The 17,622-nt window shown below is 39.9% G+C and overlaps 1 long non-coding RNA gene across 9 annotated transcripts in view; it reads left to right on the top strand.

The window, feature by feature from the left end:
- LOC139084548 (uncharacterized) overlaps positions 1-17,622 on the top strand; it is a 235,923-nt gene that overhangs the window by 189,304 nt on the left and 28,997 nt on the right. For 4 of the 9 annotated variants that reach the window (XR_011542015.1, XR_011542014.1, XR_011542016.1 and 1 more), the window contains one exon: positions 4,448-4,571. The exons of 2 other annotated variants lie outside the window; for them this stretch is intronic. This is a non-coding gene — a long non-coding RNA (uncharacterized lncRNA). Of the gene's footprint in view, positions 1-4,447; positions 4,572-4,799; positions 7,198-17,622 lie in introns of those variants that run through there. 3 more of the 9 variants (XR_011542021.1, XR_011542018.1, XR_011542019.1) reach the window with 2 other exon arrangements.

Genomic DNA, 17,622 nt, shown 5'->3' on the forward strand with positions numbered 1-17,622 from the left:
GTTTCAGTTCCCCTCCGTCCCCCAGACCCCAGTGAAACAAGGTCATTAGTTGAGATTGAGATGTGAAAAAACTGTTGGAGGGAGAGAAGAAAGAAAAATATGTTAAATCATTATTTAGGAAAAGGAGTCAATTCTCAACTTTCCCAGACTCTTGATATTTTAGGCATCTCAGCATAGTGTGCAATAACTTGCCAGCCTAGGGAAAGACTGCTCTTTTTTTCTCTGGCTACTGTGATATAAAGAATCACTTTCTCTTAGAGAAGTCTGTATCAGGGCTAGATTGAGAGATGTGGATACCCTTGGTAGACTAGTAATTTGGTGTCCTTTCAAAATGATATTTTTAAGTGGTGAAGTAAGGAGGAACATATTTTAATGCACCATAGAAATTGGCTCCAAGGTAGCTGCCTGGCTGGTTCACTCCTTAACTGGACTCTGACCCAAATGATCACTCATGGTGAGAAATGGTTGAAGTAGCAGTTGAGGACATGAGAGGTGGGAGGAGCAGTGGGCCAGGAATCAAACTGTGTGGATTCTGGCCTGGGCCGTGTCACCCCCACCTCTTCTGTCTGCTACTTGTGAACAAGTTACTTGTTCTTTATGGCAGTATTGTCTCATCTACAGTTGGATTAGATAATCTGTACTATAACTCTAAATTCTCAAACAAGAAAGTAATTTCATTATCAATCATGAGCATATTACCTAAAGAGATGTAACTATAGGAAGAGGCAAAATGACACATTGCAGAACAATATTGAGCATCTTTTATATCTGCAACAAAAGCTGAGATCATCTTACCAGCTGCTGCCTGCCCAGAACACCCCTGACACGTTAGCTCATTGAGCAGAGCCAGAGCCTTTAGGTAACCTTCAGGTGTCAATTGCTAATCCCCTCCGAGATCTATCCAGCAGGAATGGGAGAGAGAAAAATCTCACCTGTTCCTAGATTTTTCTTGTCTGGAAGGCCAGTTTTACTCTCATTATCTCTGTGTTTGCCAGATACAGCACTCTCTGGTTTCTCTGACTGTCCAGAGAACTATGGGTGGACATACACAGACATCTGTATCTGGTGTGTCTCCTTCTGTCCCCTTAGTGTACTGCTTGACTGCTCCAGAGAGCAGGGAAAAGGCCAAAGAAGGCTTGCATCCCACCCCTGGCCAAGTTGGTAGAAACATTGGTTTTAATTTCGCCTTGACTCAGATGTGGTATGAACTGTCCTTTGTAAGACTCCTGAGGACAGTTGCTTGTTAGTTTTCTAACACATAGAAGATACATAACGCCTGCTCCATCAATATGTTACATTGAATTGGACTTTATTATAATCCACGAAGTCCCTCAGGATCAGGCATTTTCTGGCTAAGAAGCAATAATAACCTAGGTAACTTCACCAGACTCTAGCACAAGTAAATATCAACGAATGTGTGCCAACTGACCTGTTAAAATGCGGCTCAATGGCAAAAAATCAGGTTATATGTTAATTGGCTCAAAATAAATGTCTTACGTTATAGTCCAGGTGAAGATTCTGTATTAATATGCCCTTTTCCTATGCCCTATCCTACTCAAACTCACATGATTCTTGAACAATACATTTTTGCCAATAAGGGAATTGACCATCCTCAATTGTTTTGGCATTCATGGGGATGTTGGTAAGGGGGTGGGGGCAGAGCTAATTCCTTAGTGATTATTCTGCAAATGAACATTGGCCAAGTTACAACAGAATTAATGTAAAATTAAATATTACAGTAAGGCTATTATCAAAAGAGGTCACAGTGATGAATGGCCCATTTAAATGAGACCACCAGAAGGAATTAGAACTGGAACCTATTAATCCCAGTCAGTTTGCAAGACTCCATTTTTATGCAGATTAAACTATATTTCAGGTTGATAAATCAGCATGACGTTCTCTGTGACAAGAGCCAAATTTCTTTTCCATTCTTTATTTTATTTCCATGTGGTTAGGGCCACAGCCGGGTGGATGCAGCTTAGAGAGAACATCCAGTGATGGGCAGCAATGATTAAGACCGGAGTGGCAGATGATCGTTTGGTTCATATTGCTGGACCTCTGGTCTGACTTCCTTTTCTTTTAGGATGACAGTCAGTGAGTTTAGGCCTGCCAATAATTGTAGAATTATTTATGTGTTGATTGTGTTGGCATCTTGTGCTGTCCTTGCTCCTGCTGCTTTTTCTTAGGAACCCCATTGTATTTCTGAGATTTTTTTTTCTTTGGAAAAGTCCTGGTGTCACTAATGTATTTTTTCCCCTCTCTAAATTAAGAGAAGTACAATGAAATATTTCTGGAAAAATCCATGTGCTTTATGGAGAGCTTCAGATGAAACTGTTGTGAAACTAAAGCAGATAAATTCCATTATTTGCCCAACTGAAAACGGCTCCAGAACATGAGGATGGAATGGAATGATGGATAACACAGCTGGGAGTGAGGGCAGCTAGTTTAGCCCTACGCTAACCAGCTCTCTGACCTTGGACAAATCACTAAAATTAAAACATATAGCACAGCACATTGTGCATGATCGACTCTCAATGAATATTTAGTATCCACTGGAGTGAATTTAACTTCTCTGATCCCAGACTTCCTTCTAAATTAGGCAGCATATCTTGCATGGATGGAAAAGTGTGACAACTGCTGTTGACCCACTTGCCTTAGGAAATAGGCCTGCTTGCTCTCAGTGGTCTCAACGAATGCTCTGGAGGAAAAACTTCCTGGCTTAATTCAATATTGTTTAGTGTTTTAAAGTTTTTGAGAATGCTTTCATCTCTCCAATAGTCAGATGTTTCTGGCAGATTAGGAAGAATAGGCATCCTTATTTTCCTGATGAGGAAGCACAGGGCAGAGATTAGTGACTTCTCCAAAGTGACACGGTAGATCAGCACATTCACAGGGCTAGAACTCAGATCCCCATACCTAGGACCATGTTCTATCCTATAGCACTCCTAACTTGAACAACAACTTAGAAGGTGATACCATTTCCAGAAAAAATGTGTGGCTAATGAGAATTAATCTTCAGATCTGAAGGCCGTGAACCCGTGGAGGGGGTTGACATTAGGATTTGCCATGTTATCCCTTATCATCATTGTTGCTTGATCACACTCTTTGTCATTTACAATACCACTAACTGACCTATTGAGCAGTGAATGGGTTGGAGAGGGAAGGAAATTGGCTTGGTCCCCAGAAGTATCACATTGCGGTGCGACATGACCCAATTATGTCATGAGCAGCAAGTCTCACAGAGGGAAATAGCCTGGAGTCTGGCCAGGGCAGTAGAGAAGCCACATGGTTGGGGAGGACTGGATGCTCTCACTGCAGCAGGAAGCAGCCTCCTAGCTGTGTACCATCTTGGGAACTTGTGATATTGCCAAAGCTAAGGATAGGGCCTGCTTGTAGGTATAGGAGTTGACTCTCTAAGGACTATTATAATTCTCCCCACTAAATATATATGGCATCTATCTAATATAGGTACCTGAGATTTTTTTAAATTGAGAAACAAAGACTTTTGATTTTTTTTTTGCTGAGGAAGATTAGCCCTGAGCTAACATCTACTGCCACTCTTCTTTTTTTTTCGTACGTGAGCTGCCACCACTGCATGGCCGCTGATAGACAAGTGGTATAGGTCCACACCCAGGAACTGAACATGGGCCACTGAAGCAGAGCATGCTGAACTTAACCACTAGACCACTGGTGCTGGCCCAAAGATTTGATTTTATAACTGGAGGTTAGGCTTAAAGTACAAGACTTCTGGTCAGAAAACATGTTGAATTTATACTCATTCATATCAGGCAATTTGCACGACTGATTGCACTTCAGAAGAAAGGTGGAAATTGGGATTCCCATGCACACAAACACACACATGCATCGCCTCCCCTGTGACCCACCCCCGCAAATACTTCTGTATATTCTCTTGACTTTTCTTGCATTGCCTCCTCTGCCTAGAATCTTACCATGGCTAATTTCTAGTCATTTCTCAAGATAGGGCTCAAATCCTACCCGTCTTGTGAAGTCTTCTCTGATTCCCTGTCCTGTTGCCTGGATTGGGCTTATCCTTCTCCTCTGGACTCCTATAGTACCCCAAATTTGCTTCTACTGTGGCATTTATTACCCTATATTGTTGATACCAAACCTCTTAATCTCAAGTTCATGCGCCCGATGCACAGCAAGCCAAACACTGAGACGTCGGTGTTTGGAGATAGAGAAAAGTTTAGTCAAATTGGCCAAAATGAGAAGGTTGTGGCCCAGGTTCACTCAAATCTATCTTCTGAAGAACAGAAAGCAGAGGCGTTTTATGGAGCTAAGGGGCTTGGCAGAAGGCACTTCTGAGAAACAAAGGGGTCACTCCCAATAAGCCCCTGGGCAATCTGACTTCTGGGTTTCAGTGGCTGCTGAGGGCCAGCCATTCAGTGATTGCAACCTCCTCAAATGCATTCTCTTTCTTCTGCAGAACAAGCTCACAAATCCTTGAGACCCAAGTCACCCCTCAAGTTAAGAAAACAGCAAATTGACAAGATTCATAATAAGGTCAAAAGGCAATCACGTTCTTATTGAATATCTATGGCAATCCTCAGGTACCTGGCTTCATTTTCATACATTCTTCTTCTTGGGCATGCTCATAAGGCGTACCACTATGGGAAACATCATTTTATTTTTAGGCTTTAAACATTTGTGTTCAATTGATTAAATTTACAAATGCAGAAAAGTATGCCTGAGAATAACATTTTTAAGGTTAATGATAAGGGGACACAAGACATCTGTGTATGAATTAATATACATTTTTTGTTCTATCTTTATTTCAGAATGAGGTTTTTATAACATTGTTCTAGGTGTTGATGAGCTTCAGGTCCAAGTGTTATCTTGAGACGCTGAGCCATTTGTGTGATATGAGGAAACTGTCTCATGCCAAGGGAACTCATGAAGACTCGTCAGTGGTTAGAAGGATCCTCTAAACTGAGAGCAAAGCTTCTTCTTCCCCTGGTCAGTCTCTGCCTGGCTCCCTTCAGAGATTTATCCAGATTTCCTGATGGGCTGAAGGAGCAAGACTTAAATTAGAAATACTCAGAATATAGCTATTACAGTGATATGTGCAGGGAAGAGACAGCTATTGAGATCCCTATAGATGGGGTAGACATTCCACTGAAGGGCAAGGAAAAGGAGTGCTCCCAGGAAGAGAGGAGAGAGAAGCCCATCCTCCTCCAGAAGCCATTATCCTGTCCCTCGGCAGTTGGTCCTATTAAACCCACTCTCCTTCTGGCCATCTTCTTCCTAATGCTGGGTCTGTGTCCTGAAGGTGCGTGGATTTGGCTGTCTTATGTCTATGTACCGAGTTTCCCTAATTATGATTCTGAAATTCCTGGGAGTTTGGACTACTGACCACATCATCAATGCTAAAGTAACTAGTCTTAACAGGTTCTCCAAGACCTCTGACCTTACTCCAAACCTAGCTACTTCAGTAGCCAACCCATCACACTACCCACCCTCACCCTTCACTGGATAGTTAGGCACTTTTATGCATATTCCACACATCCATATTTTTCTGGAATGAATGTGAGAGGAACCTTGACTCAAATACAGTAAACAAAAAGTCCCATTCTTGGTACTCAGGTCACTTGACTGTCCACATGCATAGATCTTGGAAGCTCTGAGCTCACCTCCTTAACCGAACTTCTGATTTGTGCCTTAGCCTACATTTCTGGACATCCCATCTGGCCGATCAACATACAACATTTTTTCGTGAAACCAATCTAAGTTCCATAACAACCAGTAAAGGAGAGAGAAATAGAATTGGTGAGAAGGGTGGGTCACACAGGATGGAAACTGATTTTGAACTAACTATAGATATTTCCTTGATTCTGAAAAGCACACTTGTTTTCTATGATTTTATGTTTCTGAAATCAAGGTATCCTGTAAATAATAATTATATTTAATGTATAAAAATCTTTTTTTTTTTCTGGAAAACTTTTACTGAATCAGTGTTGGATTCTAAGAATGAAGTAGTAGGATATGTCTGCAAATATTTTGGTTACGTTGGTCTACTAGCCCTGAAAACATCAGAACGTAATTGTACAGCTGGGAAAACTGAAATGAATAGAGACTAAGAAAATCAGGGCTCCTTTAGGAACTTGGGGCTGGTTTTCGTTTTGACCTCCAATTCTCTCATAACTATTTGCTCTGAGCATCTGGGCCTCCTTTCCAGGGGAGCATCTTGCATGCCCTATGCAGCTGCTTTGTGTTTGAGGTTGAAGTTTAGTGGAAGCTGTGTCTGAATTCAGTATCCCGCTTTCTTATAGTGGGCTGAGTCTTTCCAAGCACAGGTAACTGAGCAACAGCTATTATTTGCGTTATTTTTGTTGCACACTTCCTATGTGCCAGAGGAAGCATTTCATAGACATTTTACAATCTACTTCTCACAACCAACCTACGAGGTAGTAACTAGGATTTTTTTTTTCAATATTACAGATAGGGCAGCAGACTTAGAGATCTCAAGATGATCAGTAAATTACCTATCTTTGCATAAGGAATTTATAAGGAATTTAACTATGCCGGTCAGTCTGTGAAGTCCATCTTGTTAAATGGTCATTATCCTGACTCTCTATAGATTTTACACCACCTTAATTGGATATTGTTAAGATGGATATGTTCTCAATCACTCTCATATATGCATACTACGTATATTATTTATCAGCAACTTTATTGAGAGCAAGTTGAGATCTCGATCCTTGAGGAAATGCTACAACAGCATCTGGGGGAAGGCGAGCAAATGTTCCAGAAAGGGAAAGAGTTCATGCCCCAGAGTTCACAAGCAGTTGTGTGCAGAGAAGAGAGGGAAGCCATTACAGCGCCTGTAACTGAGGAACAGGGAAGGATTCTGGGAAGTCACCTAATACTTTTCCTGTTGTCAAACAGCTCCAGATGTAAGCTATTCTGAAAGCATTTCTGTGGAATTTGAAATGAAAATGTAGCTGCTTAGTCTTTAATAGAAGACAAACAAAATGCAGGAGCCTGTGGGTCGATTCTGAACAAGGTATCTTTTTTTAATGTATCACACCGGGGGGGTGAGCACATATTTGAAAGGGCTTAGAATGCACACAAAAGCTCTGTACTTTGACCTTGACTAATGCTGGGGAATGCAAATCCCCACAGCCAGAAACCTGCGCCCAAATCTATAAATAAAGTGAAAGGAAAATGAGAAATAAATGAGCCGCATTTTGTTTTTTTTGTAATGGAACCCTGAGATTGATGAGAGAAAAACCACTCGAATTCATCCTGGAATGCTGAGATCCCTAACTCATGTACAAAATGCAAAAGCCATTCTTCCTAACACTTCTTTATGGGCTGCTTGTCCATGGGGGTTGCATGAAAGAAAATGCATTTTAGGAGAAGAAAAAATCACCATTCTAGGATCTTCGCTCTGCAACGCTTTAATTCCTTCTCACAGTGACAAACAGAGACCACAGCTGATGCTTTTGAAGTTAAGTTTAATCTAAGAAAAGATTCGTAAGCTTTTAAGGAGACCTCAGGATAGAAAAGCTCTAACAGGATTTTTTTTTTTTTATCTTCTAAATTTCACTGCACAAAGCATTTGGAGACAAGGGAAGTGGAGGCATTATTAACTGGAGGAAAAGTGATGACTTTCCTTTTTTGTTCACTCTTAATAAATTATGTGCTTTCAGCTAAAATAAATGGTGCCCGGTGTTCATAACTGTTTCACACCTCATGTTAACTCTTTTTTTGTTGTTCCTCAGCTTCACGTGGGCCAGGTTCTTTGTGAAGGTTAACCTTTATTTTCCATGAGGCAATCGAGAATATAGATAATGCAGATTATCCCCTTAAACCAGGGGTGAGAAAATGGATTTAGTTGACATGTTTTTTCTCTGGTGCTTTAGAATATAATCATAATTGACACTGGTTTGCAACTTTTGGGGAGATTTTGTGCAGCTTTGTTAATAAACGTTTAAAAATTAGCTTTCTAGGAAAAACAAAAAGACAAAAACAAAACCTTGATTACTGTGTTTGTCAATTTCCGTGTATAAATCCTCTCACCAAGGCTGATTTCAACTACCACTGGTTTAACAACTGGCTCAAAAATTCCTAAAATTTAACTGCTTGACAGCCGTATGAGTTGACTTTGACATATCACTGATTTTACCTCTTTTAATTAGCCTTTTCTTTCAAAAGCTTGTCAGTCAAAATTGGGATAGTCATTCTAATAAGCAGCAATCACCGTCACTGCCATCACCACTATTGCAAATACATCAGGCAGTCAGGACTAAATATTGAGACCTGTAACACATCACTAGGACTATACCCCAGGTTTACTGCTGTGGGGACCTGGAAATGGCCACCCCAAGATATGTCTCTTTGGCATCAGGATTATTTGAGGCTGATTGCTTTTGATAAACTGGGATAGGGAAGGAGGAATGGAACTTGCCCTTTGTTACGACACGTTCACATTTGTAAGGTAAATCTCTATCTGTAAAGGTGCCTCCCTCTCTGTACCAGGAAGAAGAAAGGCGATGACCTTCTCTCTAAAAACTCTTAATCAATACCAAAGGCAAGGACTTAAATCTGCATTTTATTGTGCTTCTCTGGTAACCTCCTGTAACTGACTTCCCTCCCCCTCCCAACTTTGGCATTCCTTAAGGCTTAAGCATCTTTCCTTAGGCTAGGAACTGATTGCTGCTGCGCTCACCTGTGACCGCCCAGCTCCAGACATAGACTTGCCTCCGGCTACGCCCTCTGAGACAGCAGACCATTACCTGCTGTGTCCATCAAACACTGTGCCGACAGGGCAATCTTGTGACTATTGTGGGAGGGACATTTCAATCACATGTGAAACACCCCGTTTGTGGGTATATAACCACTGTGTGCACCCCACTTCTTCGGTGCCCTTTCTTCCTTCGGGAAGAAAGGCCCCGGGCCATGGTTCCTCATAAAGCTTTGTTTAATTTTCTCTTGCTATTCTGTCTCATGTGAATTTAATTCGGTCTCCAGCCAGACGAACCCCCATTTGGGGAGAGGAAATGTCCTCCTCCCCTACACTGCTCATGTCCATTTGAGGTCCACAGAGAAGAGAGTATACAGTCACGCACTGTATGATGACATTTCAGTTAACGATGGACTGCATATACGACAGTGGTCCCATAAGAGCAGTACCATAGAGCCTAGGTGTGTAGTAGGCTATATCACCTAGGTTTGTGTAAGTATGCCTTCGCACAATGATGAAATCACCTAACGACTCATTTTCCAGAACGAGACCCCATCGTTAAGGGATGCATGATTATTTTAAAAACATAAGCCGTTTCTTACTCCTGGCTGGCTGTGAATAGTATTCAGCTTATTTCTTCCCCTTCCATGGGTTTGTCAGAAAAGAAAAAAATTACCCAACCAACTTTCATTTAAACCGAAGTGATTTATTACTTTTAAACAAATGGCTACGTATTTTGGCAGGAATATTAAATGTGCCCACCGTTGTATAATTCTGAGTATACTCATTGTACATGCTGAGAGTCTGCTTACACTGCCTGAAATGCTCTGTCATGCTTTCTACCTGTCACTGATGCCTCTCCATCCTGGTCAACAGCCTAAAAGAACACAATTTTTACAGTCAGCTTGAGGCAACCTATAGATTTTGGCTATGACCTTTCAGACCTCAGTCAGTCTTTACTATTCAGCTTGTTTAGGAATGAAACTGGCACTCTCAGTGGCCACTCACTCAGTAGCCAGCTAGGGCAAATAATATTGATGCTCGTCTAATTGCTAGGCAGTGCAGAGGGAGTGATGAGGGCTGCTTGTGGCTGGACTTCTGGCAGCCTGGGGAAATGGGTACAACTTGAGTATGGTGGCTGCTTTGTCAGCCTCAGCACCGTAAGCAGGCAGAGAAACATTAAGGGAGAAATTGGAGGATTAAGATTGCATATGTCAGCCAAGGATAATGTAGTTTGAGGCAAAAACTGCGTCTCTAGTCCTTATTATTAACTAATACTTTCCTGTTATCTGTTAGCTTTGGACCCAGGGTTATTTCCCTGTGAACAAAGCCAAAATATCAGGGCATGTATAAGCAGAGTGTAGGTGTACTACCCTGACAGGGTGACAAATTTGTCTTGGTTTACCTGGGATTTTCCTGGTTTTAAAACTGAAGGCATCACGTTCTGGAAACCTCCTCAATCCCAGGTAAACTGGCAGTTAGTCACCCTCCAGCCTGAGCATCTAGAAGATAATACTCTCATAAGTTTTGTGTATGTGTATACATGTGAATTTATTGAACTACGTATCCGTTAATTAACATTTTGTGGTGTAGAAATGTTTAACCAGATATTCTCTATCTGGTTAAGCTGTCATTAAGTTGGGGTATTTTCATCTTGTCCACGAAGAAGTCATGAGAGGCTGGCTTTCCTGAAATCAAGATGTAATAGGCCAATATTGGTTTGATCATTTTAACAGACACATCGAAAATGACAAAATGTCATAAAATGACGTTTTTTGGAATTTTGACAGAAACATATTAAATTCTTTGTTCAATAAAATATAGAATTTGCCTTTTTGTTTTTCATCACTTTTTCATTTTACTATCAGTTTGGTGATGTTTAAAAAGATATGTAATTGCAACTTAGGTGGATCTGATCTTTAATTTTGTATCTTCTACTTGCCCAAGTTATTTACCCCCTTAAGCTTCCATTTCCTCTGCAAAACCATCCTTTGCAGAGGGCTTATAACATTTTAGTGAGATAATGTGTATAAAGAATCTTATCAGGGCCAACCCAGTGGCACAGCGATTAAGTTCGCACATCCTGCTTCTCGGCGGCCCGGGGTTCGCTGGTTCAGATCCCAGTTACAGACACGGCACTGTTTGGCATGCCATGCTGTGGTAGGTACCCCACATATAAAGTAGAGGAATATGGGCACAGATGTTAGCTCAGGGCTAATCTTCCTCAAAAAAAAAATGAATCTTATCCATGATAGATAATAAATATTAGTTTTCTTCCCTGCATTTTTTCTAAAAACAGCACTATTTTGAACACAGTCAGAATCCACAAATAGCTCATAATGATTGACAGTGGTTTTGTAAGCACATGGGTCAGCAATTGCTATGGGAGATACTCTTATAGCAAAAGACAGCAATTCATACAGCTAAGCTTCCATTCCCACAACATTAACACAGAATGTGCCAATGAACATATATTTCTGGCTACTGTCTAATATGAGACTAAAGCTTGATCTGAGTGATTAATATAAATTAAAATATATCTACTTGAGGTTTTAACAAAACTTTGATAAGGATAATGAATCCTTTCTTTCATGTTCATCCTACACTGTTTTTGAAAATTTTTTAGATACCTATGTGCCTTAACTAGTTGACTATAATCTTAGTACACTAAGTCAAGCTGCCAACCCTGACTGATCAGTCATGGGCTAACTTGAGAGACGGTGACCTTAAATTAACTCTCAGCATATATGTAGAGCCAGCAATGGAAATTAGTGTGGGATACTAAGTATCAAGAAGATTTTGAAGATATATGTAAGGTCATGCAAACCTCTCATTTTACAGATGAAAAAATAAGTGTCAGAAGTATTGATGTCAAAATCACACAGAAAATTAACAACAGTTAAGATAAAGATCAAGACTCTTGACATCCTAGTCAAGACTGTCTACCTCATAGCCCATTTGAAGAGAAAGATTCAGAGATGGGCTTGAAAGTGATGTCAAAGGATACATTGATTTTTTTTTTTTTAGGGAAAAGACATTTTATTATGTGTCTATTTTGTTTAAAAATTATTAAATATAGGGACACTTATTAGCAGAGTGAAGGAAAAACTCTCATTGCAGCTTGAATAATTCCATTGGAAGGTTACTCTGCTAGTTGGTTTTCAGGGGCTATTGTCCTGGTCTATGGGCTGCTCACTCCTGTAGATGGCACAACTGTGAGATGGATATCCGCTCTTATCTCTTGACCTGTTATATTAATTGCTTGCTGTTGATAACTGTTTATCTAAACACATCCTGAGAAATAAGAGGAATGGCCTATTGAAGAACATCAGGATAAGAGTCCTTTCCCAGTGAGAAAGAGGATCACATCTCAGAAGACATCTGTCATTATCTTAAAAAGAGGCTCTGTCATGAATATTGCTCTTGGATTTATTACCAAGAGCCAGAAGAATATTTTTACAAATTTAGTTAGTAAAGGAGATTGTGCCACAGCTCCTCAATGATAGGAATGGTAAATTTGCAGTGAGACCTGAGAAAATACAGAGATAGGACAAAAGATTCATTACGGAAGCGCTCAATAGGAAAAATGGAAAAACAGACCAATCTGGACCTGCAAACGGGTCAGGCATTGTTTTTCCCTTCTGTTCTTTTTATTTCCTTCAAGTACAGATCTCCAGGAGTGATTTTAAATGTACTATTATTGAAGGATCTCTGAGGCTTGTGGAAGTTGAGGATTTGTATAATTTGGAATGTCAAGCCCAGACAAGAGGAAAAGGAGGGCTGTCTGCTTAGAACAGGCTCAGGAGATCAAGGCTTAAAGGACATAGTTGAAGGGTCTTTTCGGTTTCCCATTGTTTTGTTACGGAGCATTTACTACATGCCACACACTTTGCTAGGCATAGGGTTGGGATGGCATGTCAATTAGCTGTTACTGCTAAGCCATCCCAAAACAGTAGCTTTAAACAGCAATTATCTATTATAGTTTGTGAAAAAACAAAATTCAACTGAGTAAATTTGACGATCTAATTGGCTTTATTAAATGATTTATGACTCAGGCAACCTCTCATGTAGTGAGCAGAGAGATACTCCGAGGAGTTATACAAAATGGAAGGTTTTTATAGGAAGAAGGGTGGGGCAAGGAAATTATTAAGAAAAGATTCTTTGGGGCCAGAACATCTTCTCTTTGCAGAGAAGAGAAAGGCAAGGATTTTATCATGCAGATTGCTGCTACTTCCTCCGGGGAATAGAGAGGGCCCAGGTGACACATTACCTCACTGGCACTGCCCAGAAAATTCCAGACTGGTTAATTAACATTGCATTTCTGGGGAAGGTCAAAACCGCAATTAGGTTAGTTATTAAATCTAGATTTGATAGCCTGGGCATTAGTACAAGTGATGCCACTTTGTGACTATGGTTTTCTCTTTAACAAGCTCACGTGTCTTCAGGTCAGGAGGAGGTTGGTTGATCTTGGCTGGGCTCAGCTGAGCAGCTCTTCTTCAGGGCATGGACTTGTCTGGACTCAGCTTCACACCAAACTCTTGGTTCAGGCCCCTTCTATGTATATTTACTCTTTTTATTTATTTATTTATTTTTAATTTTTTTTTTCTGCTTTATCTCCCCAAATCCCCCCGTACACAGTTGTATATCTTAGTTGCAGGTCCTTCTAGTTGTTGTATATTTACTCTTGGGCCCAAGTTGAGAGGGTAGTGACTGCCTGAAGGAAGCTCTTCTTGTGAAGCCAGCTGCACAAGAGGGCAAACAGAAACATACTTGACCTCTTAATGCCTCGGCTTGGAACATGCACATGTCACCTCCATCTTATTTTATTGGCCAAAGCGATAATTGTGGCTAAGCCCACTGTCAAAGGGTTTAATTCTAATATTATGGAAAGAACTGCAAAGTCACATGACAAAGTTGGGGAGACAGAGATGAAGAGTTGTTGCCAATAATGCCACCTACCACAGATGAGTTGAAGATAACATTGCAGTACCCATCTTAAAGGAAATCATGATATAGTAAGAGAAATAGAAAAAGCAGGCTAGTAATGATCATATAGATTGTCAGGTGCCTGAGAGGTGTATGTAAGATGTCTGGGCCAGATATCTAGAGTAGGAAAATATATTCCATTATGTGTTTGACCGTTGAGTAAATAAATGAATAACATAGATCCTGAGATCCAAGATTTGTTTGGAAAAGAAATAGTTGTGTATTTGGTACAGATTCGTTCTTCCTTCCTCTCTCTTTCACTCCCACTCTTCTTTCTTTTCTTCTACTTCTTCCTTGTCCTTCTCCTCCTTCCCTTTCCTTTTTTCTTCTTTGTTTGCCATTAATTTTGGAAATCTGAGTATGGGAAATAAGGAGACTTGGGATCCTAATTGATTGCTCCAAATTCCCCTTTCTCCATATGGCCAGTATACATATAAGCTACTTGAGTGAGCAAATAGTTGAAAACCAACTTTAAGTCAAGATATCTGTATTTCAAGTTTACATGTGTTGTATTACAGAAGTGTTTTCCTCCCTAACTGTGGCCTGAAAATTTTGTATTCTACAGAAATTTCACAAGATATTGTAGGGCGGTAATTTTTGAAGTCTGTCTCTGCTGGGCTTTTCCCCAGAAGACACTGAGATGATTAGGATAAGGATCCCATCATGTCCTAGGCGGTAACACATGTGTAGTCTCATGGCTCCCTTCAGAAGGTTGAGTTGCTTTGGAATTTATAGCAGGAAGATATCGCAAACCCCTTTACTAGCCAACCTAAGGGTAGAGCTGACCATCTGTGAGGAAAGAGTGTATGCTTAACTAAATGAAGTAATACAGGAAGTTTTTCCTCTTCATTGCCTGTTCACTACTTGCCTGTCACCAATGTCTAATAAATTCTTCTATAGACAAGAGCTGGCAAACCATGACCAATGGGCTATATGACCCAATGCCTGTTTTGTAAACATTGTTTTAACAGCACACAGCTATACCCATTCACTCACTCATCTGTGGCTACTCTTGTGCTACAATAGCAGAGTTCAGTACTTGCGACAGAAACAGTATAGCCTGCAAAACCACAAACATTTACCATCTAAACATTTATAGACAAAATTTGTTGACCTCTGTGTTACAGACATGTTCCTTTGGGCTAAACTTTATTATCCAGTTAAAATATACGTACTGGCGAAGGATTGTGATTACTTATGGATTGGGGAGACTGTAGAGAATACAAATACTCTTAAGAGACGATGAGGCACAAGAGGCTGCTGCTTATTTTTTTGTGCCCAATTATTTCTCAATATCACCATTATTATTCAAGTAATTCAACAGGTCGAGGGTCCTCAAAATAAATTGTTTTCATATGGAGGTGGTAAGACATAGTGAAAAGAGCTGAGCTTCTTATGAATTTTAGCAATGCCACTTGACAGTGATGAAAACTTGTGCAAATTACTTAATTCCTCTGAGGGCCAGTGTTCTTATATTGTTGTCAATTTCATTTTGCTGTAGAAATTGTTCTGAGTATTAAATACAATTACATAAGAGCTAAGGAAGAAAATAACTTAATGAATCAGAAGAAAATACATGACTGAATTGAGAATATTCAAACATATAACCATGAAAAGTAACTATCTATAAAGCTTAGAGATGAAAAATATAATGACTAAAGTGAAAAAATCCTCTTAATTGAATATTATTCTAATATTAAAAATGAATTAGATTCAGATATATAAACATACACAAATTTTTTAAAAATATAATATTGAGAGAGAAAAATTGCTGAATGATAATCTTGGCCAATTATTTGTATAAAGCTTGACAAGTGAAACATTATATATTTTTATCAATTCATTTGTATACAATATATATGATATTTTCTTAAAAGTAAAAGATCTGAGTCAATGGCAAAATGCTATTATTTCTTGAGGTTTTCCTCGAACATTTTGTTGAGGTGGTTAGTGTCAGAAGAATGGATTGTTTATGAATTGGAAAGACCACTGAACTGAGTATACAGAGACCTGAAGATTTGTCTCAGTTCTGTCACCAGTTGATTGTTTGATTGTGGGTGGTAGTTATTATGATTCTTAAGTGCTTTACGATTTATAAAGAATTCCACGGATTATCTCATTTAATCCTTACAACAGCCAGATGAGATGGGTATAATATGCTATTTGGTAGTGAAGCTGAGGCTCAGCTGTATTTTGTACTCAGGGTCTCAGGTTGCCAGATTTAGCAAATGTTAATACAGGAGGCCCAGTTTAATATGAATACCAGATAAACAAAAACAAATTTTTTTAGGATAAATATGTCCCATGCAGTGTTTTATCTGGCCACCCTGTAAGTCTCAAACAACTGCAAATAACAAAAGTAGGCCTATGACGTTAACTCCTGATTTCAGCTCCAAAGTTCTCTCCACTTATCAGAACTGTGTCTTCAGTTATCCATTCAATGTGGGGTTTTTTTTGTTTATTTTTAATAAATCAGGAAGGTGTGAATGGTGGTAATCAAGTCCTGACTTGACTCTGTTTTTTTTTTTTAAGGTATGCTTTTTGGTGAGGAAGATTGGCCCTGGGCCAACATCTGTTGCCAATTTTCCCCTTTTTTATTTTTCTTCCCCAAACCCCAGTACCTAGCTGTATATCCTAGTTGTAAGTCCTTCTAGTTCTTCTATATGGGATGCCACCACAGCATGGCTTGTGAGTGGTGTGTAGGTCTGCGCCCAGGAGCCAAACTGGGGAACCCCTGACTGCCTTAACCACTGTGACACTGGGCCAGCCCCCAATGTTTGTTCTTTAGTATAAAAATATTTATTGAGCACATAGTTTTTAAGTAGAGGAGTGGCGTGATCTTACTTAGCCTCAGAAAAGTCACTTAGGTGACTGAATGAAAAATGGATGGGAGGAGAACAAGACGAAGGCTGAGAGACTGCTGAGGAAGCTGATGTTGGGTGCATGTAGGTGCAGCTCACGAAGAAAGAGAACGCAGGAAGTAGATCAGATTTTTCTGGGAGGCTTAGACCATAATAAGCATGGATTTTAGATGTGTTGAACTCATACCACATAGAACACTTAGGTAGGAAAATCCAGGAGATGGTTTAAGTAATAGGTCTGAAGACTAAGATAAATACTTCATTTAAAGTGATAGATTCAGGAGTCACTGGCATTTGGATTCTACCATATTCCTGCCATGTCCCAGATTTTGTATGTTAGGATAAATTACCTTGTCCTAGCTCTCAAGGAACTTATTTATAGTCCAGTAAAGGAAGCAAACAATTAAAAAGTCGGCTAAAATACAGAGTGACATGAACAATACTGAAAGAATACCAAAGGTTGTCTGGGATCCAGAGGAAGGAATGACCTCTAATTTGAGTCTAAAGAGGGGAGCGAGAATTTGCTCAGTGCACAGTGGTGGGAGAGCGGTGCAAGCTGAAGGTCCAGAGTTGGTGAAGACATGGAGCTAAGAAAGAAAGCACAGTACTTAGACAAAGCTTATTATGGATGGAACATAGAAGGTAAAAGGTGAGAAAGAGGAAATCAACTGAAGAAATAACGAGGGGGTACGTTGTGAAGAATGTTCGTAGCCCTGTAGAAGACTCTGGACTATTTTTGTCAGGGAAATCATTAAGTGATTTTTATCAGGGAAGTGACATGATCAGATTTAGTTCTCCAAAAGACCACCCTGGCAGTGTGAGAAATAGACTAGAGGGAAAAAAGCAGAAATGAGAGAGGCTAGACAAGAGGCTGTTGTAATAATCCAGGCAGGAGATGATGATGACTTGAAATAAACATTTTAAGAGTTATTTAGAGGATACAATCAGTGGAATAAGAGAGGGAATTGATGTGGAGCGCAAAGAAGAAGCATAATTCAAGTCTTAAACATAGAAATGTAATTCAAATCTGAAAATCTGGTGGCTTGGGCAACCAAAGAATGATTGTGC

Source organism: Equus przewalskii, chromosome 7, assembly GCF_037783145.1.
Source record: "Equus przewalskii isolate Varuska chromosome 7, EquPr2, whole genome shotgun sequence".
NCBI lineage: Eukaryota > Metazoa > Chordata > Mammalia > Perissodactyla > Equidae > Equus > Equus przewalskii.